This window comes from Centropristis striata, chromosome 14, assembly GCF_030273125.1.
Source record: "Centropristis striata isolate RG_2023a ecotype Rhode Island chromosome 14, C.striata_1.0, whole genome shotgun sequence".
Taxonomy (NCBI): domain Eukaryota; kingdom Metazoa; phylum Chordata; class Actinopteri; order Perciformes; family Serranidae; genus Centropristis; species Centropristis striata.
The window spans coordinates 22,357,010-22,380,326 of NC_081530.1; positions in this window are offsets into that span (position 1 = coordinate 22,357,010).

Here is a 23,317-nt window from a genome sequence, read left to right on the forward strand (position 1 = left end):
AAAACTTTTTTTAATCTAAATGCATATTGAGTACTTTTTCTATCATTGCAGATAGTGCTAATATTTCATGTTTTTGTTTGTTTTAGCCACTGGTGGAATGCAATTAAGTTAATTTACTGTAAGTAACTCAAAATATCTCAGTTTAGGTGAAGGCCTATTAGACTTAAGTAAACCGAGTGGGGAACTGAAGCCGGTCTGTGCTCTGAAGACACCAGACTCCATTGACAAAAACATTGATTTTAGCTTGCAGAACATGGGTGTTGCTGGTTTACCACTGGAGGTGTCTGGGTCTGTTTGATGGGTAGGCATGTGTAAAGTCTCTGTATTAGGGGATAGACTGTATATAAATAGTAGCCCTCCCAAATCTTACCCTGCTACATACCTGTCAAGTAAACCGTTTTGGCCGGGAAAGTCCCGTATTTTACCCTTCTTTCCGTCCTCCCGTATTAGTATTTTCCCATAAATCTCACATATTTTAACCGGGCCTGGGCCTAGGTTAAAAAAAAAACATTCCCAGTCTGAGCTCTGTCACTAGCCTCGCGATAACTGCTACTCGCAGTAGCCTACTACAGGTACTGTATATGAACAATGGATGTGGTGCATCTCCAGTGGCACACCTGGTAGAGCGCATACCATAGAAGCTCAGTCCTTGTGACTGGGCGGCCCAGGTTTGAATCCGGTTCGGAGCAATCTTCCTCTTTCACTCTGAACATCTCTCTATCAATAAAGCTATAAAATAAATATTATTAATAATAAATAATGGACGTGGTCAGCGTGACATCACCCATAGGGTTCTGACAAACTGATTAATAATCAGTCCAATAATGGCATACAGGAAACAAAGGAGCTGGCTGAAGTTCAGGAAGTAGTGCAGCTGTGCATAAAGCCAATTGTAGTTTATAAGTGGTTGACAAGTGGTGATTTTAGCTTACTTGTACACCTGTCTTAAAATGTAAGGGATACTGGAGCTTGGTTGGGGTGGTGGGACTGCTTGCGGCGGGAGCCGCAAATTTCCCTTATTTTCAAATCCAGAACTTGACAGGTATGCCCTGCTCTACAGTCTATTTTCTTCTAAATGGGACCATGACAAACACAATTATCATCAAATTGCATTGAAGAATACTTGAAATTAGCAGTTGAGACCATAATGTTGCCTTGAGCATTTTTACTGAGGTAATAACTCAAGTGAGAATTAGTCTCACTTTTTATTGAGATAGATAGGACCGGAGTTGGCGACCCCTGCTGGACATTTTTAAAGATAGCAGGCTTACGACAGTTCTGCGCGTCACTGCTCACACCGGAAGGTTGCCGACTGGTGTTAGGAGGAGACCTATATTAACTTTCGGCCCGAAAAGTTTAGCCATGCACCGTTAGCAATATGTGCGTCTGTTAGCACAACAAGCGTGTCGAACTATGGCGAGCGCGAAGTAAAGGCGGAGCGTGACGCGTCGGCAAGTTTCCGGTCACCTACAACAGCGACAGAGAGAGAGTTGCAAAAAACGCTGTGTCAGCATTGATCTAACGTTGTAGAGAAGTTATATGTTGATGGAAACACTAATAGCATCGCCCAGGTGTGCCCATCACCTGAACCGGAGCCATAACTCTTAATCAATGCTGCTTTCAACCAGATTCAGCTTTAAAGTCCAAGTAAGTGTTTACGCACACACACATACAAACAAGACATTTGACATTAACTTTCATAGAAATAGATATTCAGCTAAAACCAAGTGCAACAAGGGTAAACAAACATTTGACTATATGCTAATAAAAACACATCTATATGCAATTTATAAAAAAAAAAACAGCACTGAAATGTGTAAATAATGATACAGTAGTGCAGAGGTAAATCTGGAATAATTCATACAACAGGTAGCTTTATGAGGTGGGTGGATATGAGAGTCTATACAGAGTTGTTTATGTTTATATTGATTGTGGCATATACATGTGTAGCCTATAGTGTGAATTACTGGGTACAGTGGATGCATGTTGTGATGGGGTAATTGCACAGTGAATGTTTGTTTGCAAAAAGAAACTATTTGTGACTGGTAGTTTTGGTGTACAGTGCTCTGTAGAGCCTTCCAGAGCGGATAGGTTTGAAAAGGTTATGTCCAAAATGTGAAGGTCTGCACTAATGTTACCTTACCTTACTTTGGTAGCAGTAAGCTCACATGCCCCCCCATCCCCTACAGTGTTTGGGTCACATCATTGTCACCAAACAGCTTTTTCCCACTCTCGCTTTTCTGTTGCTGCTCCCACCTGACATTAAGTCCTGGTCCATCATTTCGGAATTTACAAACATATTTAGAGACCCACCGTTATTTGCTTGCTTATCGTTCATTCTAGGCTGCCCCATAGCTCTTGTCATGTCATGGCATTTAATAACCTTTAATCTGTTGTTGGTTTTATTCCATTTTCCCTTCCTCATTTCCTATGACATCCACTTTGATTTCATTTTATTTCCATTCTTTAATTTGACTTTGTTTCATCTTGTTTGTTGTTTTTGGATTCAACTTTTAGTCTTTCCTTCTCTTATTATTGTTGTATTGCTCTGCATTATGTACTATTGTCCTTTTTGCATCTTTTATTTCTCATCTGGAAAGCAGTTTGATTCAACTCCTTGTTGTTTTTAACAGTTTAGCAGGAGACCAGCAATTCCTATGTTCTGCAGGATAAAATTGACTGTTTTGGCAATGGAGTCTTGGGGATTTGACAGCCCCCCACGTAAATTTTGCTTTCTGACAGCAAGGTAAAGCAGTGAAAATGTTATAAATATAGCGTACATTGAAACTGCACGTCCACAGCAGTAAATTGCTTAGCTTCCATGCTGTTCCTCCTGCCTACTTCTCTAAACTGGAGGCGTGCCAACCCCGATGTACTTTAAATACCACACTGACTCGGGATAAGTACCTCATACAACCCCACTTCAAAAAATCCACATCATCCCCTTAATGTGGAATTAAATGCACCTGAATTTGTGACACGTGTTGTTAACACAGGCCTCTCTCACTGCATATAAACAAAGCCAGTTTTAACTTCAGTGGGAGGAAACCGTGAGGGGGAGTGAGTGTGTGATTGTGGTGAGTGTGCAGGCTGCCCCGTCTTTGTCTGTGGGTGTTTGACAGTTTTTCAATACTTAGGCAGAAGGTGGGAATCATTTTTAGCGCAGGAGCCTCGTGCTTCAGACCGCCCCGTTCCACGGCCTACACCCGGCTCGAGGTGGGAGTGGACGTTGTGTCAGCGGTTACTCATACTACGACTTGTAGTGGTGGATCAATAATCAAATAGAGGCACGACTTTTGCTTGTCTTATTCTATGAAACCGTGTTCGTTTTGTCCCCCGCATTTCATCTCCTGCTATGAAGTGGTGGTATGACAGTGGGCTGGTGGCGCTGGTAATGTTTGTATTAAATGTGGAAATGCAGGGATTAAACTGTCTGGTGCTTTGGCACATTGTTAGAGTTGGTAGTGAGCATTACTTATCAGTGCTACTTAGAGGACATCACAGTAGCAAACACTGAGGTAATGAGCTATTCTGCTGCAGAGACAGTGGCATTAAAGCCTCAAAAAAGGAGGAGATCATGGAGCAGGGGGACACACGCTGTGCAGCAGGCTGGGAGAAAGTTTGTTTTGTTGTGATGAGTGAAAACATGTTTTCCAGGAAGTGCAGTGCTGTACATGTGACCAAACAATCTCTGAAGGCAATCATATTTGATAGAGGTAGATTAATGTTTGGGCTACATGGTGGTGTAGTGGTTCTCACCAGGTCCTCCGGCTTCCTCCCACAGTCCAAAAACATGCACTTAAGTTTAATTGGTGATTCAATTCACTAAATTGCCTGTAGGAGTGAATGAGAGCGATTATCTCTGTGTCAGCCCTGTGATAGTCTGGTGACCTGTCCAGGGTGTACCCTGCCTCTCGCCCAATGTCAGCTGGGATCAGCTCCATCACCTCCGCGACCCGAGTGCAGATAAGTGGTTAAGGATAATGAATAAATTAATAATTAATGTTTGATTTCTTGGCACCTAGAGCATTCCTCTTTGATGCTACCTTGAAAGCTAAGATTTAAGATAAGTATTTAACAAAGTAACCACCATTTACTTGCTGTTTTTGGAGCTTTCAATTATTACATAAAAGCACATAATCAGAAACTCCACAACAGCAACTAAATGGACCTTGTGTGTGTGGGATTGTTTTGTCAGATGTTCAGTATTTAATGAGAGGAACGAGGGCGTCAATTTTAAGTTATGTGTGTCTTTTAAAAATTTGTTTGCATACAATTTAAAAATTCAATCAAATATGTCTAGGTAGGACAACTAATCCTTTAATACCATCATTTTTCCTTTTTTGCATTTTTTTCTTGCATTGTGCTAACACAAAGTGTGAAAATTGCACGTTGATTGGGAGTGAAGCATGAAAGAAGACGCTTCACAGTTGAGGTAGATGAAGAAAAGTTTGTGTTGACAATTCTGGAAGAGATACATGATGGAAACTGACAGATTTATACACACAAAAGGGTCCCACAGCAAATAAAGCAATAATGTGTGTATGAGCAACTTTAATTTCATGCTGGCTCTCTTTCACGGCATAATGGGAAATAAGCCGGCTTCCTTTCTGTACATATTTTGAGAAGTTGCACAGTGAGTGAACATTGTGCCGACTTTAGGGATTAAGGACAATGCGGCAGGATCCCAGTCGTGCCTCTGCTGTGTGTGTGTGTGTGTGTGTATTTCTTCAAATACACGGTGTCAGGACATGGGGTACATCAGCAGGAGACAGAGTGTGCCAGGAGGGATGCTCAATATGGGGACAGATGGTGCACAACTCCTCCAAGACATCTGCTTACTGTGAGTTACACCATCAGTGCCAGATGCTAAACAAAATGGCTGATGGACAAGCCAACACATTCATCTCTCTGGTTCTGAAGGTCCACACAACAAGGTTTTATAATATTAAACAATACTGAAGAGCCGTAATGGTTTTTCTCTGGTGCATTCAGCCTTCATGTTCCAATTATAACCTGAAAACATCTCTGTTAATATCCTGTTATATATTTAGATATTTACATATGACAGTTGTGGGCGGGGGCAGTGTTATATCAAGCCTGAACATCTACTGACATATGGCGGCTTATGAAATATGTTTCTGTAACACATGGGAGTAATATGTTCATGAAGCATGTGTTTAAGCTTAAATCAACAAACATGTTTAAGTTCACATGGGTCCTGGCAGCTAAAAATCAGCTTAATGGCTCTGTCAAAGTGTTCACGACTTCATCATTGTCAATGAAGTGCAGACTCAATCTCCACATTGGCTCTTCTGTTTCCTGCAAGTGGAACAGATTTGTTAACAGATGTTTGTTTCAGTTCTGTGGATAAAATATTTAACTTGCTGCTTAAAACCAGTGGCTGGAATAATGCTGCATTCATGTTCGTGTTCTTGTTCTTATCTGCTGTGAGCTACAGGCTTATGGACCTGTTTAGCTTCTTGTCGGCTATTCATATGTTCTTGTATGCTTTTTTCTGACACTGCAGTTCCTTTGCTTTATTGAATGTTAAGTAGGCTATCGTTCAGTCCTTTGATTTGCGTTTACCAAATATTCTCATCCCAACTCGTCAGATCCTTTACAGGGTTCTCTGTGTCTGATGCAGATACAAAAAAAAAAAAAAACCTTTTGCATTGGTTTTGGAAGGGTCAAGGACAGTGTGTGAGTCCCTGCTAGTTAGAGGCATTGTGGTTTTTCAAAATAGACTTCTGTATTAACAGTAAACTGTTAACTTTAGGCAGTAAAACCACTTAAATAAGCAGGCATTCACACCTGAGCTGTTTGGTCCGCTTGAAACAAAATGTCGTTTATAGTCCGTTTGGTTTATTCTGGTGTGAATGCTCAAACGAACTTTTTTGGCGGACGAAAGAACCCGGCGCATTCTGTTCATTAAATTTGGGTGAAAATTTGAGAATCAAAAAGTGGCCACTCTTTTCCTCACATATTCCGTTCAACAGACGAAGGACATTTGTTTACAATGCTTGGTGCACTTGATAAAGCACAGTGTGAAAGCAAACCAAACCAAATGAAAAATGTGACATTACAACTTCACCACTGAGTCCACCAGACTTAATATGTGAAAGCAACCTAAGATTAGGGTGAAAGAACAGGGTTGGGCTTAAAAACAACTTTTCCCGACTTGACTGCTGGATGCAGTAAAGCAGGTTACCTCCAAATAACAGTATTGAGGAACATGAATACCAGTCTCCTGGGTCTAATTCCAGGGTTTGTTTGACCCATCAGCGTCCAGTCTAAAAATTGGGACCTTCGCAGCATTAAACATGTGTTGGTAAATTGTTCACTGCCTGCTAACTCATTTGCAACTTTATAAGGTAAATATCGGTGTTGTGTTTGCAGCTGTTCTGCTGCCTCCAATCTGAATTTATTTCTTACAGTTCCCTTGTGTCCTTTAAGCTGCACTCAGTATCTGTGATCTGTTTAGACCGAATGACAGTATTCTTTTTTACTGTAATGCATGTTTGGGTTGAATAACAAGCATCATATGAGCAAAATAAGCAAAACGCTTTATTAGAAATACATTAAGTCTTACATATTACATAAAGAAACAGCCAAAGAAAAAACTGTTAGTAATTTGAGTTCACAGAATGCTGTTTAATGTCTATTACTGCGACTATAAACTGTCGCAAACCCTCGCTGTCTTCTTGTTTTTCTGCTTTTCTGTTGAAATGACCAGTTAAGCAAAAATAGCTCTCAAATTATGGGGACCACTTTGTATTTCAATTTTCAGAGCACAATAAATTATGTTACATCTATCTTGGCTGAGATTGCTTGATGCCAAATGAAAACAATTACAGATGTCAGTGAAGGTAGTGCTTCTATAAGTGGCTCAATCAATCAGTTTCTCAAAGTCATGCTGTGGTGATATATACAGTCTATTTTCTTCAAATAAGAGCTCCTTTTGTTGAGAAGTAATTGGATGTCATGAATTTGAAAGCCCACTCTCATAAAACCTGGTTCAGTAAATTAACTCTATTTTTTGCTTTGTGGCCGCGACCCGGACTGAAAGTCGATGAGTGTCTTCATCAAGCAAAATCCTTCTGTGTCACCCAGGAATAGTTTTAATGATGGTTTATTCTCAGAAACAGACAACATAAACATTTGCTTTTGCATTCACGCTTTGGTTCCAATCGAAAGCTGAAAAAAGTCTAATGATCTTTCCTTTTTTTGTCCTAGAAATCTGATCAAAACTGCTGTATTTTAGGCTAAATCCAGCATAAATTACATGAATATGGAAAGCATTTTTTTGTGATGCTTCAGATGTCATTTCAGGATCAAAGTTTAATTTCCTGGTGGATAATCCGTCGTATATTGAGCCCTGTGAGTCACCGAGACGTCAGTCTGCAGCTGGATCAGTGGTAAGGCACAAATGGGAAAGGCCAATAGATATTGTTCAGAAGAAAAAGGCCCGCAGCCAAATTCTTGTCTCATGATAACACTGCAAGAAATACCTCTTTTGTGAGAAGGAGAGCATTCGAGGCAAAAGAAGACGTGAGCTGTGAGATTCTGCAGAACGGAGCTGTCATGCAATGCTTGACATTTGCATAAGTACTTGTTGGATCTCTGCAGCTGCTTACTTGAAAGCAACATCATTGATCAACAGGGTTACAAAAGCTTTAGAGAATTACCAGCAGAGAGGCTCCAGTGAACATATATCACCTGTCTGTGTCTTTGTTTTCCAAGATGACAGCCTCACATGGCTCCTCTTCCATCTTCAAATATGCATAAAAAAATATGCCACCCCACCATCATCATAAGCCAGGTGCATTATCCAACACTTTCAGCCTCGAGAGCAATTTGGTGTTGTTTGAGATGTCAAATAGGCTGATCACATTTCAGCGTTTGAACCAGGAGGAGCACTCTCCCTGGTTTGGTTCTGATAGGATAAAACGCAGAAATCTGGATTGTAAAGGAGCCAGACATTTACAGCACCACTGGAGCATTCTAACAGCAGTTATTACCCTTTCACATGAATGCGTACTGCAGGCTATACATTGTCTATTGTAAGTCAATGGAGCAGAGAGACACAAAAAGCTGGATAGCTTGCTAGTAAAAGTCAATACCTTCTCACAGTTGGTATTGGATTTGCTGTCGGGTATCGAACCCCAACATTCCTCTTTGCAGACTTTTAGAAAATGCTTGCAGAGAAAAGTGCAGAGAGTTTCAGCTTGTGTTCACTTGACTTTAAGTTCTCTTCTAGTTTTTATATGAACCCAACTAGAACACTGCTTTATTCCAACCAGAAACCTCATTTCCTATTAATTAAATTTCTGTGTTTTTAAGTCTTTACTTGATGCAATAAAATAAATTAATAAAATTCTATTTGGTTTATCTTTATTTTATTTTTTTCACATTTGTTCTAAATGCAGTGATGCTTTGTATTTCAATATGTTAAAGTGAATGGAATGACTATAGAAATATTTTATATTACATATTACATATCGGTCACTTCCATCTCCTCGCTGTAAAACAATGGGGGCTGCTGTTTTTTCAGGGGGGTTTGGATGTTTCTGGGTAAGCCAAATTAATTATCAACCATCGTTAACAACATCTATCCTTCACAATTAAATACAGTATAGTGAAAATACAGACATGCTTTTTAAGGCTTGGAACCAAGTGTCACCCAGTTTCCTTACTGCTTTTTCTCATCAAACTCACTTTCATATTGTGATAAGACATGTAAATCTCCATGTTTACAAACGACATGTCACACGTAGATTGTTAAATAGAGGTGCATCTCAATAAATTAGAATATCATAAAAGTTTATTTATGTCAGTAATTCAATTCATAAAGTGTAAATAACACATTATATAGATCCATTACACACAGAATGAAATATTTCATGTCTTAATTTATTTAATTTCTAATTATAATGATTATGGCTTATATTTAATGAAGACATAAAATGCAGTGTCTCAAAAATGTTTTAATATTACGAAAGACCAATTTTAAAAAGTAAGTTTAATATGGAAATGTTGGCCTCTGAAAAGTATGTCCATCTATATGCACTCAATACTTGGTTGGGGCTATTTGACGTGAACTACTGGAAATGGACTTTTCCATCATATTCTAATGTATTGAGATGCACCTGTGTGTAAATGTAAAAGTAATTCTACCTAAATTGGTGGTGGTGATCTTATTCTAAATGCCTGGTGAAAAAGTTATTAGAAATATGTTGCATTGCATTTCGATTTAAGTGGTGCTCCGCTGGAGAAAACTAGAGCTGTCTGGAGCTGTGTCTTCTGACAGCGGGTCTGTGGGATGTCAACCAATCACAAAGCTTACATTTTTAAAACATTTACAGAATGCATGTCTGCATTAACTGGTTGCTGATGAGCCAGGCCTTTAACTAAATGGATTGCATAATTAAGTGGCCGACAGATACCATGAACCAAGTGGAGACAGCAGTGTGCATTTTCTCGAGTTATTAGCATTAAAAAAGCGGTGACACAAAGCGGCTGCATACATTAATGTAAGTAGTTGACAGACCCAACTGTTTGCAAGCTGAACTTTCTTAGAATTTCCCTCCGGCTCTTTGGTCTCTTTTATTTCCTGTGAGATGCGATTAACCTGTCGGAAGTGGAAAATCCACTGCTAATACAAGTCCTGGAGAATTCACCACCTGCCTCCAGAATGATTTTCTGTCACCATGGAAACTTAATCAGCTGAGAGCGAGAATGTGAGGGTGTGAGACGAAGCCGGAGAACACTGAGGGTGTTTTTGAGATGCAAAGTCATGGGTTTCTCCCCACACGCTGTTAATTCATTTGCAAATTAATTCCGACTGTTACAGTTCTGAGTGAAGACAGTGATGAAAGCCTGGTTTATTTGTTAGTCAGGAGGAAGAAATTCATTAGTGTCTGTGTTATGAACGCAACTTCTCCATCCCCACCTTCTGATTAGTATTTCCTGTCAGTCTTGGATGAAATGTCAGTGTTCTTTGCTTTTGCACTGAAAATATACCATGATGAGCTGTGTTTGTGTTCTGCTTGACTTCCTTTCCAACTTTTATTGTTTTGTCTCATAGCCTATATTAAAAAAAGTGTAACTTGCATTAATACATATTTTTTGCCCTTTGGCTTTTGGCTGCATGACAAGCTGTAAACACACCACCTACACTTTATAAAGTTGTTGCAGCAAATATCTTCGCTTCAGTTTCATATTTACATCCAAGTCCAATCTCCTTTGAGCTCTGTTTTGTTCTCTATCAATGTCTGAGGTAAATGCCTGGCTCTTTAGCTGCCAAAATATCCACTTTAATGTCGCATTTGTCCTAAAAACAGCTGCTTGCTTCACCTGGAAATGAGGCTTGTGAGAGTGAACCAAAACAGGATGTGGGCCATTAAATATTAGACACTAAAATGCTCCACAGAACTGAGGTGAGCTGCAGAGCAGAGGCAGATGCAGGCTGTCTGAGGGGCAGGGGCGAAAGATATTAAAAGGGCACCAGCTGTAAAATGTGGTGCACCGCATACAGTTTTCTAGCATGAAGGGCAGCTATATGGCACTGCATCACATTTTGTTTCACTGAAAGCCTTGAAGATACTTTGTCATGTTTTCCTCACTGGAACAATTTATCATGTTTGTTTAAGGGCATCCTAGGGGGAACTTCACACTTTCTCAATCCTTAACCGCTTATCTGCACTCGGGTCGCGGGGCTGGAGCCAATCCCAGCTGACATTGGGCGAGAGGCAGGGTACACCCTGAACAGGTCTCCAGACTATCACACTCTCATTCACACCTACAGGCAATTTAGAGTCACCAATTAAACCTAAGTGCATGTTTTTGGACTGTGGGAAGAAACCGGAGTACCGGTTGAGAACCGGGAGGCGATCCGGCAACCCTCCTGCTGTGAGGCAAGAGTGCTACACCACCGTGTAGCCCCCACACTTCATCATGTTTACTCCATTTAGGGGCACCCTTAAGGCCACTTTAAAGTATTTTGTCAACTGGAAAGGCACTCTAAAGGACATTTTATTGTGTTTTCTCCATTGAAAGGGCGCTCTAGAAGACACATTGTCAAGTGGAAAGGCGCCCTAGAGGGCACTGCCTCATGTTTTCGTAATTGGAGGCCACCCCAAGGCCACTTGATCATGTTTTATCAACCATAGGGGCATCCAAGAGGGCACTTTTGCTGCTTTTTTAACAAGGCAGCCATGCAAAGCCACTGCCCCCATCACCCTCCTCCCCACCTGAGTCCACCAGTGCTGCAGAGTGATAACTCCCTGTGTGTTCGTCACTAGGAGAGACTTGTTTCACGCTACACAGTCATTTAATCAATTGTTCATTGTCTAACTCACTGCCTGCTTCAACAGTAGCAGGTGGACATCTTCTACACAGTGACACCACAGGTAATTTAATTTGGCAATCTCAAAACCATATATTATATTCTCTCGTTACCCCTGAGCGGGTTTTAGACATATTCATGCTTGCAAGAAAATTACATTCCCTCTCCATCTCGTTTTTATTCAATTGATGTCCATGCATAATGCATCTGTTACAGAGAGTGACCTCTCTGTTAGCGTGCTGCTCTCTCGTCCTTGATGAGCTCTTTGTTTTTTTCCCCTGACGCCGAATTCTCATCAACTCTCACTACATAGTTTTCTCTCTCTGCATGTCTCTCCCTCCCCTCTGCAGCAGCTCTCCATTACTCTTATCACTGCTTTTCTATCAGTCTTGCACAAACTCAACATATTGTCTGTCTGTGCCTCGCCCACCACTTCCGCTCGCTCCCGGTTACTCTCGCTCCCTCCCTCCCTCCCTGCGTCTCTCTCTTTCTGCTTTGGCTCTTGTCTAACAGCCAGGTTCACGTCAGCATAATGTGAGGCTCTTGTGTTTCTACCCACAGCTGAAAGCCATTTCTTTCTGCTTTACCATTTCTCTTTTATATTAGCCTGTCCTTCACTTTTTTCTCTCCGAGGCTTTCTTCTTCAATGTCCCTCAGTCTCTTTGACAGTCTCTCCATTGACATCTGGAAAATCTTTGCCTCAGAAACCTTCTTCCCTCAGGCCACGGTGACTGTCAAGCTGTATTCGGGTCATCAACACTGATTGCTTTCAGCCAGACAGGCACAGACAGAAATGCAACAGATTATCATGTTTCATTATATGCTGAAAATTATATTCAAAACCTATCTCCTTGTAGTCTCAATTTGCACCATTTTTGCAGCTGCATAATCCCAAACAAAAGATGTGCAAATCAAGCAATCATATCCTTAATTTCTATATCAGACAATAGCTTTGAAAATACACATGCACAACCCTTAGAAAAAAAAAAGATTTTAAGTAGAAGAATAGAAATTTCTGCAGGAAAATTATTCGCTTTGTATTTAGAGAAAGTTGGATGGAATCTTGTGCATAACCACCAAACATAGGTACAGCAGACCCAGTTACTATGCCTTTGATTGGCTGACCGTGGTATTCTTACCCTAACCTTTAACGCCAATTCCATCTGTGCTCTTTTTCAGCCCTTTTAAATGAAAATGCCCACTCAGAACAATGTAGGTTACCAGAGTAAGCTGTGAATGCTGCTGGAAATCAGGGTACAGAATACATACTGCAATAGAGGCCACACCAGTTCGGTCACACAATAACACAAACTAAACCAACAGGGTAACATTAGACTTGCTAGTCCTGTGTCTTTTGCGGAGAAATGGCTATTTTTGGTAAAATGTGTATTCTGTCTGGTGATCTAAGAAAACATAGATAACTGACCGGTATTAGATGATTGTCTGACTGGAGGGGAAACAAGGACTAAAGGATTAAATATTCTTAATATATCATACACTGAAACACATTAGCAGCCGTACATATTGCTCCTTCCGAGCCACCAGACTCCTTTAACAAAAACAGTAATTTTACCTCACAGAACACAGGAGTTGCTCCGATGCTTTAATCTGTTTATTTGTACTATTGTGTAGCTTTTGGTCTCAAATCTCAACTCATGGGGTCCACAGCAGCACATTGCTATTAAACACTTGCTATTGAAAAGGATATGTAGCAACTAGAGGTGGGGGGGAAAATTGATACAGCATAGTATTGCGATATTTTGTTTGGCGATATTATATCGATTCATTATCGATTCAAGTATTGATATTAAGTGCTGGCGGGCCGTCAGTATTTTCGCCGTTTTTGTTTTTCCCGGAGGCCGTAGCGGGCTCATCATTAGGAATATACTGGCGTTAGTGGTATCATATGAAACTAGAAGATCTGAGGAATCTTGGCACAATGTGAGGATATTGTGTCGGTAAGTTGTCGAAATAACTCTGCAGAGTTAAACTTTTTTTTTTGTTTCATTCAAAAACATTCAGAGCAGTGAAGCTTAAAGTTGAGGAAAGTTTGATAAAATGCTGCAGTTGTTGTCGTCCATACATGTTTGATATCAGTTCAGTTCAGTTTGACTGAATACTTTGTTGGTCAGCCTGTGGGTTTGACTCTCATGGTGGAGAAATAAAGACTGAAGTGAGATGAATGGACCGAGAATTTTCACTTATTTGACAAAACAATTCTTGATTGAATTTAATTTTGTTGACACAAAATGCAGTTAAACAGTAAAAACGCAATATATTGTATCACAATACTCACCATATCGCAAAATGCTTAAAAATTGAAATAATAACCTATTGTGACTCTAGTATCGGGATAAAATAGTTTTGGGCCTCTGCTGATTCACACCTCTAGTACAAACGCCGTTATCCAGAAAAATATGTCAGATCACATGGGAATATGTTTTCAGGAGGGCTTAGAAAAGTTGTATTTCAATGCTAAAACATGCATTCTTTGACCAAATTGTGAATGTTTGTATTATAATTCACAAACTGTTAAGCTATAGAATGAAATAAAAGCCACTTTAACCAGCTCATCCCTGATGACCTCAGGAGGTCGGAGGATGTATGGGTGGGTTACGCTGATATGTTAAATGCTAACATGCCAATGATGGATTTTCATTCATTCATTATCCTTAACCGCTTATCCGGACAGATCGCCAGACTATCACAGGGCTGACACACAGTGACAGACAACCATTCACGCTCTCATTCACACCTACCGACAATTTCGAGTCACCAATTAAACCTAAACTTCATGTTTTTGGACTGTGGGAGGAAGCCGGCGAACCCGGAGAGAACCCACATCGACAGGGGGAGATGATGGATTTTCCCTTTAGTGAAGTGCGACTGCTGTTGCGACTGCAGAGCTTCTTTCTAGCTCCAAACTTTTTGATTTTGAAGAGCTCAGTGGGGACAGAGGAATTGAGTGGACTGGCTGTCTTTGAACAAACAGAGAAATTGTACCTGGAGCAGTATTGAATGTCTTGTGCTCCGCAAAGTCCCTCATTGTTGAGCACAACAACAAACTCATTCAGCTTTCTCTCTCTCTCTCTGCTGATGAGAACATTATAACAACTGTGGGTATAAAACCTGTTCGGCTCTCTTTTTGCCTTAATATGTGTTTTTGTGGCAGAGTTTATAATGCTTATACACCTCTGTGATGTGTGGTTTGGTGATGTTTTATTCTGCTGTGGATTCTTTGAGAGGTGTTAGGCTTTTTCTTTTTAATGAGGCTCTATCATGGTTGTTTAGAGTTTTCATTTATTGAGTGGTTTGTCTTTTTGTTGTTAATTCTCCTCTGGTTACAGTGAGGAAGGTTGAGGCCATCATAACTCATATTTAGTTGAATGTACAGGCCACAAAGTGCAATCTATAGAAAATGAAATAACTGATTGTTTGGACATAAAGACTCTTGTTGCTGATGTTGTTCCCTCTCTCCTCCCTTTTATTAAAAATGTGCAGTAACATTTACTCATAGTATTTTTTACTGACCTGCTTTTTGCTTTTATCCAAGTACATTTTTTATACAAGCACTGGTTTGATATTGTGTTGCGTAATCCTGCAAAATTAACCTTCTGTCCTCACATCCCCACTTAATTCTGAAGCAACTGAAGCAGTGACACACATGGTGGTGGATAGATTCTGAAAAATATCACAGTCAACACTGTTTTGTAAATGTCTCGATATAAACTGAACATCATAAGCTCTAGAAGGAATCACTGCGTATGTTTATGATATTGTAGAGATATCAAAGCTTTGGGGAATGTTGCCTTATTTTCTCAGCAGTAGGCGCTCTCTCATGCACTAACTAGAGCTGGTGCAATAATCGATTATTCAAGCAAAAGAAAATTAACTTTTTTTATAATCAGTCATTTTAAAAGTAATGTTAATGCAAAAAAAGGCATAAAATTCTGTTTTCACGAATATAGAGATTTTCTATGTTATATATCATATAAAACTAATAGTATCATATTATATTATAAATTATATTAATATAATCCTCAAATTTTTGGATTTTGAACCGACAAAATTAGACATATGATAGAAACACCCCAATGGACTTTGAGAAACTGGGATTTTTTTCTAGTTTCTGACATTTTACAGACCAAACTATAAATATTGAATCTCGAGAATGATCAAAAAGCACCACACCAACAACAGCATGATAACTAAAGCTTCATGATTTCACCTCCATGCGTCATCATCAACAAAAGGGAAAGTAGACATTTTAGATGTTGAAATCATCAGATGTTGAAAAAATCAATGCATAAATATTTTTGTTTGATATGACGAGGGTTGCAAAAGGGTGGAAAAAGGCCGGTAAATTTCCAGAAACTTTCCTTGGGAAGTTAAGATGGGGAATTTTGGAAATATTTCAAATTGGAGACTTTCCATGGGAATTAATGGGAATTTATGTGAATTAACTGAAAATTGGGGGTAAATTCAACAAACTGTATCATATCCAAACATAAATATAAACATTTTGATTTGTCATAAGCACACATCCATGCAAAACAATACAATTAAAACAAACAAAGTTGTAAGTAGAACTTTATTATATTTTAATTATCTTACTGAACAATCAACTATTTAATGGAACAACAAAAACATAAATGTTACTCATCCACCCCGACCCCACCCATTACAAAAATTAAGTAAAATGACCCTATATTTAAGTTACCTGTTTAGGGCCAACCTTCAATTTCCTAAATATTCCAGATTATTCACATTAATTCCCATAAATTCCTGTTAATTCCCATGGAAAATTTCCAACTTTGAAAATTCCTGGAATTTTGCAACCCGAGACATGACAACTAGCAGTAATATAAAGAAAGTAAACATGACTGATTTGTGCTAAGAGAACAGTGTTATGTCAGCTACTAAACATCACCATATCACATACATGAATATCAATATTTCTAAAAAAAAATCCCATCCATCACTCAAGTGGACTAGTAGTGGGTTATATAGACATATTTCCAACACACTATGTGTTCCATCACCACCAGTCTTTGTTGTTTTCATTAAGAAACATCCGCCTGCATGTGTCTCTACTCTACACTATTTTCAGAAGTGCTATGTTTTGATGGCCTAATGGATCTCAACAAGGTGTGTATTTACACAGCTGTACCTCCAAAACCATTTCCCCTAAAGGAAGATCAGTAGAGTTCACATGAGCTGAATGGGTATAATGGAGCTACTTGTTGGCCTGTTTTAGTTGTGAACAGCTACGGTACAGTATGAAATGTCAGAGGGGGGTGGGAGGGGTGACACCATATTCCTTTGGTTATTTATATTTCTTTGCTTTGCATTTGCTGTGAGGTTAGATAAATATCTATTTTGAGGGGGGATTTTAAGATGAGTCATTTCAGAGGGAACTTTGTGTACTGTATGTTTTCTTCTGGCCCTCTTCACTTCTCTTCAAGAACAAAACACACATTCAGTTTCTGTGAATGGTCACGCTTGGAAAACTGAGCGTGGTTGACGTCAGTAAGATTTACACCTCTATTTCTGTCCAACTATGATACGGGCAGCAATATACAGTACAGTGTGTGAAACTGTGGGACATTGTGGTACAAACAAGACCAGCCAGTGTAGGTGACATTCTCATGAAGCAGTGTGAAGCTGAAATAGGTTCCTGCTGTTCACAGTGGTGGGTGTGTTTGAGATTCTGGTGTAGATTTGTTCCTGTCGGGTTGACGGTGAGGGTAGCTGTATAGAATGGCAGGTGCTGTCAACCTTTCTCTGTGTCTGAATTTCTCTCTCTCTGTTTCTTCATTTAGGCCCAATTTTTTTTCTGCAAACCACAGATACTTTGATATGAAATGTTTTCAGTAGGGATGGGCGTTTGGAAGAAACCTGCCAACTCGATTATCTATAACGTTAACGATCAATTAATTGATTAATCGCATGAATACATGGGCAACATAAAATATATATATATACAGTACTATGCAAGAGCCTGTTGTGATAACAGAAGCTTTTATTTTGAAAGGACAAAAAGAGACTTAATCCTGTCAAATGTAAAACTAACTCAAGTGAGATTCAACTGTAAAGATAACATCAAGGAGTGCTTTATGTTTTAGCCCTCCAAGAGGCATGAGGTTAGTTTTCACAGAAATCTTGCATATTTTAGTGTGTTTTGTGTTTAAATACGTTTTGGATAAAATTAAACCCGTGCTAGCAATACGGTGAGCTAGTTTTGCTCAAAGTAATACTCTTGTATTTCTGTGTGTTTTATCATTGTTATTGCAGGTCTCACACGTGACCGGTTCTTACCATTTCTGAAACGTTAAGTCAATTTTAAGTTTAAAGTTAGCCTGTCTACATGTGATTACGTCATTGTCATACCTGCATCCAGTTGCTTTACTGAAACTGTGTGCAGGAGTCACATATTGAAGAAGTCATTTAAGAAGTTAAGTTTAATTATCTATTTTTTTGCCTAAAGTTAACCAAGTAATTTTGGTTTCAGATTACAATGTTAACAAGATGTTTACAATTGCAACTCAGTGTGTGGTATGTTTTGTTTTTCTTGCATAAAGCTTTATACCAGCATGGGAGGGCATAAGAACGAGTTTACAGCAGTTCAGAAATTTTGAGATCAATGGCAACATTTATACTGGTGACTGGCTTGAGAAAAACTGTTTTCCAGGAGTGTGAATTCCAGTCACATGGCTTGGACTCAAGTCAGAGTCACAAATGTAATGACTTTAGACTCCACTCGACAAAACAATTACGACTTGGAGCCCGGATTGGACTTCAAGTAAAAAGAAATGCCCGATATTCAGCAAGTCATTTGGTGGAAATTTAATTGTATTCAGAAATAGTCTCGCACAGGAAAGGATTGGTCTGCTATTATTAATAAAGCTACCTATATCAGAGGATTCTGGGCCGTGAATTACTCAATATCAGATCAAAACCAAATGATGTGTCTTGGATGAAAAGGAAAACACATATGTTGAGCAAGAAAAGTGCCTTTTTTTCTGCATGGACCAAAAACATAGACATTCAGCCTAATTTAATTGATATTACAAACATTAATGAGCTAGATAAACTGTACTTATAGCTCATATGAAGTGCATTTGTAGTGCAGTTATTTCTTTACTGTGCAGCCTTTTAATTTACACCCTCCATAAAATCCCAGAACCTTTTCCTTTTAACTCTCCTCCACTTCAAGAAAAAACTGCTGAAACTGGAAGAGTTACAACTGCACTGGAACACAATTTAACACCCACCGCTATTTCTCTCGACTGAGATTTTACACCATTGGCTATAATTACTTTTGGTCTGAACACAGGCCATAATTTTAAAATAACTCGCCAAACTAATAATAAGTTTATTCTCAAAACACCTCTTCACTGTCAGTGACGTACAACAGTCGCATTCTGAGGTATTTTAGAGTCTGTGGGTCTCCGGAACAGCTGAGTATGGACTTGTGTGGCGGAAACAGTGTGTCTTATGAATGAAAGAGGACTGTTCTAGTGTGACTGTGAGCAAAAACTCTGAACATAAAATCCTTCAAACTGTATGTCACTTGTTTTATCAATAACATTTGGTCCTCAGACCTGTATGTATAATTCATGAGTTGATGTTAGGAGTTGATAAAAGGCAATTTTATGTAATGTTTTTGCTTTGTTGGGGTAAAAACTTAAATTATTGCTACCAATTACATAACAAGTCAAGTAGTTTGACAACTGACTCACTGTTAAACGATCAACTCATATTTTTGGGGACTATAAACGTTCTCCAGTGTAAGGGTGACATTTCAAGTCACAATCTTTCCACTCTGTTTTTGTTTTTCTTTCAAAAACCACTCGCAAAATGGAATGAAAATTAGTGTAAGTCGCATGTTTTTGTCAGAGGAAAAGAAGTAACAAGCAAGTCCACGCATGAACACGGTCAGAAAGATTGTGCAAACAATGTCACAACAGTGACTTTAGAAATGGTACAGGATGATAACGGTTCAGCCGAGATTGGAGTTTACTCATTCAAATGTCAAAGATCTTTTTGTCTCTGTTAGACACCCACATGTAGTAGGCTGGCAGTCTGACTAAATTCAACCTTTGACAAGATGAAGCTGAGGATGACTAATCGGTTGATAAATGGGTTGATGTTTTGACCGCTGGAAACTGAAGGCTGTCTTGTACTCTGAATTTCAGAAGTTGGCAATGCTTGGTTTCTTTTGTGTACACATGCAGGAATTTTTCTTCGTCTTCCTAGAGGATTTTAAAGTTTAGGTTCATCTTGTTGGCTCGCAATTCATCCGTATGGATCAAAGTTATCTGTGCTAACATGGCATATTTATTTGGTAAACAGCACCACAGCTTTGCTATTCAGAACAGGAGGCGTAGTAAGCAGCCAAGATTTTTCACATATGGTCCATCTGAACTTTTCCAGATGGGGAGGGCAGAGTACAGCCAGAGAGCTGCAAAGAGTTACTCACAGGGAGCAGATTGGGTTAGAGGGTGTATGTGTGTGTGTGTGTGTGGGTCTACATATATGCATGTCTTACACATAGGAGGCATACATAAACCATCGTTATCACGGTACACCCTCCCCACACACCGTATGTACAATCATGTTCTCCCTCACATCACTGTTCAGGTTATAAATTAGACCTTCCCACACACACACATCTGAATTATCATGTACACCATCATACCCATTATAGCAGTACATGTGAGACATGAGAAATTGTGAAACAATATGTCATTGAAAAATGGTAATGTAAGTGCAAGGATATTCCTGTGAATCAGTGACAACAATACAATTAATGCATGTGAAATAGTATTGTAATTAATTACATTTGTTTATATTGGGCATGTGTCTGCAAAGGCTTTGAAGAAAAATAGCCAGTTAACAAGAATGTATACATTCTATGAACGGCTTTACAAATGTTTCATGAGAGAGCATGATTCAAAAGAACTTTAATGTCAATCCATGCATGTACGTGGTCACGGTTGGGTAAAAAATTATTGTTTCTACAGAACCAATTCTACATTTAATTTTATTTTTTAAAGTATAAAATGTAACTTTGTTGGCTGGAATTTATTGACACGCAGTCGTCCAAGTTGGCTTCTTTTTCCTGGTTAAACAAGCCACAGAGAGAGAGAGAGAGAGAGAGAGAGAGAGAGAGAGAGAGAGAGAGAGAGCTAGAGCGTGAATGAAGAGAGGGATCTAGAACAAAGCAGTGAGGAATGCAATTATTTTTTGTGATTGTTTCACCACGGTTACGCTTTAAGCAAAACTAAACGCCTAGCACAACTCTGTACACTTCCACGCAACCCGACAGGAAGGTGCTGCAACCAAAGGCCATGCTTTTTCTCGTGTGCTATTGCCTCTTTGCTCACCCCAACCCTCCGTCAAAAGAACACAGCGACAGCACACAGCCGAGGAGAGAGATGAGGGGCAGAGAAGATCTGAGGCACATAAAAACACAGCAATATTACAACTCGTTTTCACCCAAGGACATCAAACACTACTACTTTTTTATCACACAGATGCTTCCTTGTGTTGGTATCAGACATCAAGGGCTGTGACAAGGCAGCGGTATGGGCAACAACCTGGAAATGGGCTGTGCAACTTGCATGCTGTTATTGGCAGGTTGTCTCACACCAATTTGGGCCCCTAAGGCTTTTTGTTAAGACCCAGAAATGCCCCGCACGCAACAAAATATGAAGGAAAATGAAAATACAGCCAGACGGCAGGGTCTCTGCAGATACAGACGCTGCCATACACTTCTAATGGGGCATAAAGGATGATTTAGAGGGATTGCTTTTGTTTGAGTCTGTACATTGTTTTGTTTTTTTAGGAATATCCTTTATATTATATCTTTAAGCAGCACAAACAAGGCAGACAACATGACGATAAAGATGAGAACATACTTATGGTGCCAAGGAAAACAAAATAAAAGCAATGCAAGAAAAGACAACAAAGTGTTTGTTAGAACTCATGCACTGTGTTTCGGTGTGGAACACTAAATTATATGATCATAACTTTTGTTTGTTTAGAGAAAGCACCACAGGGCACCATTAAAGAAATTGGAGGGTGGTTTGTTTGAAGAGGGTTCAAAATCTCGGTTCTTTACAGACATCTCGATGGCCTGCTGGGAACTTCTTGTGTCAGATGAAAACCTATAGTTTTCGCTTTAAGCAGCGATGTTGTCGTGACTTTGTGATCATTAGCAGCCAGACAGCGAGTGGCTGGTGGTCTTTTCACCTATGTCTGTGGACAGACAATGGGCCCTTTCATAGTGTGTTCCCGCTATATTGCCGTAAAGATCTCTGCCGGCTTTTTGCCTTAGGGCATTAATAGTGATCCCGCAGAGGGAAGATTCATAATGCAGTCTGGCGTCACGAAGTGAGGTGGGAGGAGACAATAGTGACATGTAACAGAGCAGCAGCACAACGTGTACAATATGTGACAAGCACCTGCGGCTGATTTCAAAACAGTGATGGTGGAAGAACTGAACGCCGTGTTGTTTCTTGCTGTACAGATACTGCACACTCAGCTAAGATGTTCAGCATTTTGATTAGCATGTTTTGGTTACTGGGGGCTTCCTGGTGGCACACCTGGTAGAGCGCATACCATAGAGGCTTTGTCCTCGAGAGCGGGTGGCCCTTTTTTCAAATCCGACTCAGAGCCCTTTTCCACATGTCTTCACCTCTGTTTCTCCCTTTTACCCTGTATACAATGTCACAATAAAGCCTTAAAAATGGCTGGGAAAAAAAAAAGGTTTAAAAAAGGATTAAATGTGCGCTGGAGCCAGAGATGTGTTTGTCGCACAAATAATATGTGGTAAGAAGTCACACGCAACGTCAAATATTCCACCTTGTCGGGATATCCGATTAATAGTGATCTCACTTCCAACAGTCTATCTCCGAGCCTGCCTCTAAAGGCGTTACAGGCTTCCCGCTTCTGGCATATTCGTAGGCGAGACGTTACAGAGCTGCAAATATCGCGGCTTGAAACGGCACTATGAAAGGGCCTAATGTGATTCACAACTGTGCAAAATGCAGTCAAGAGACTTTACAGGTGTGTAGTTGTGCCCTTTTTTCCCCTCATGGACTGCAAAATGTTTGGGTTTTTAGATCAAGTTGTGTATCTATTATGATTTGTGGCACTAATGGTGTGTAAGATTATGCATGTACTTTAAGCTAGTGTGTGTGGGAGAGTAAAGTGTTTTGTGTGAGATATCACTGAGTGGTGGAGTTAGTATGATTTATAACCAAAACAAGTAATGCACATAAAATATACCCATTGTACTATAAAATATGAACATCTACTAAAGCTAGGAATACATGAACATACTACCTAAATGATGTAAATCAGTAAAATTATATTTGATGTACATAATAATCCATATACATTTTACGTAAATATCCATTTAACATTGTGGAAGGTGCAGGTTGAAGCAACGTGACACCTTGGCTGCCTGAACGTTTTACATTAGTTTTGCTTTAAGATGTTGAATATTATATATATAATATAATATAATATGAGCATGGCTACAAAATTTTGCTATATGTCGAGGACAGATTGTGCTCTAATGGGTTGTGTACTGTCTCTAACTGTCACCTTCACCACTGCAGCCTGACATGGTGGTCTTATGGACCCAGATGGGCTTTGGAGACATAATCTTCCCATCAACTCCCTGAGTGTACTGACAAACACTGACAGAGGATGTCTGGTGTCGCAGCCAATTCTCTGTTGACACAAGTGGCCTTCACCTCCAGAACACTCAATCCTGCAGAGCGGTCCAATTGTCTGCTCTAGCAGTCTTTCATAGCCTTTATGCAACCCAATTGTTTCTCTATATTATTTGGTGTTTTGTTGGGTTTTTTCCTGTTTTGCTCATTCAGGGAAAAAATGTCCAGAATATCATTTCATCTAAGAAGAATTTCCGCATGACTCACAGACACTTTAACAAGC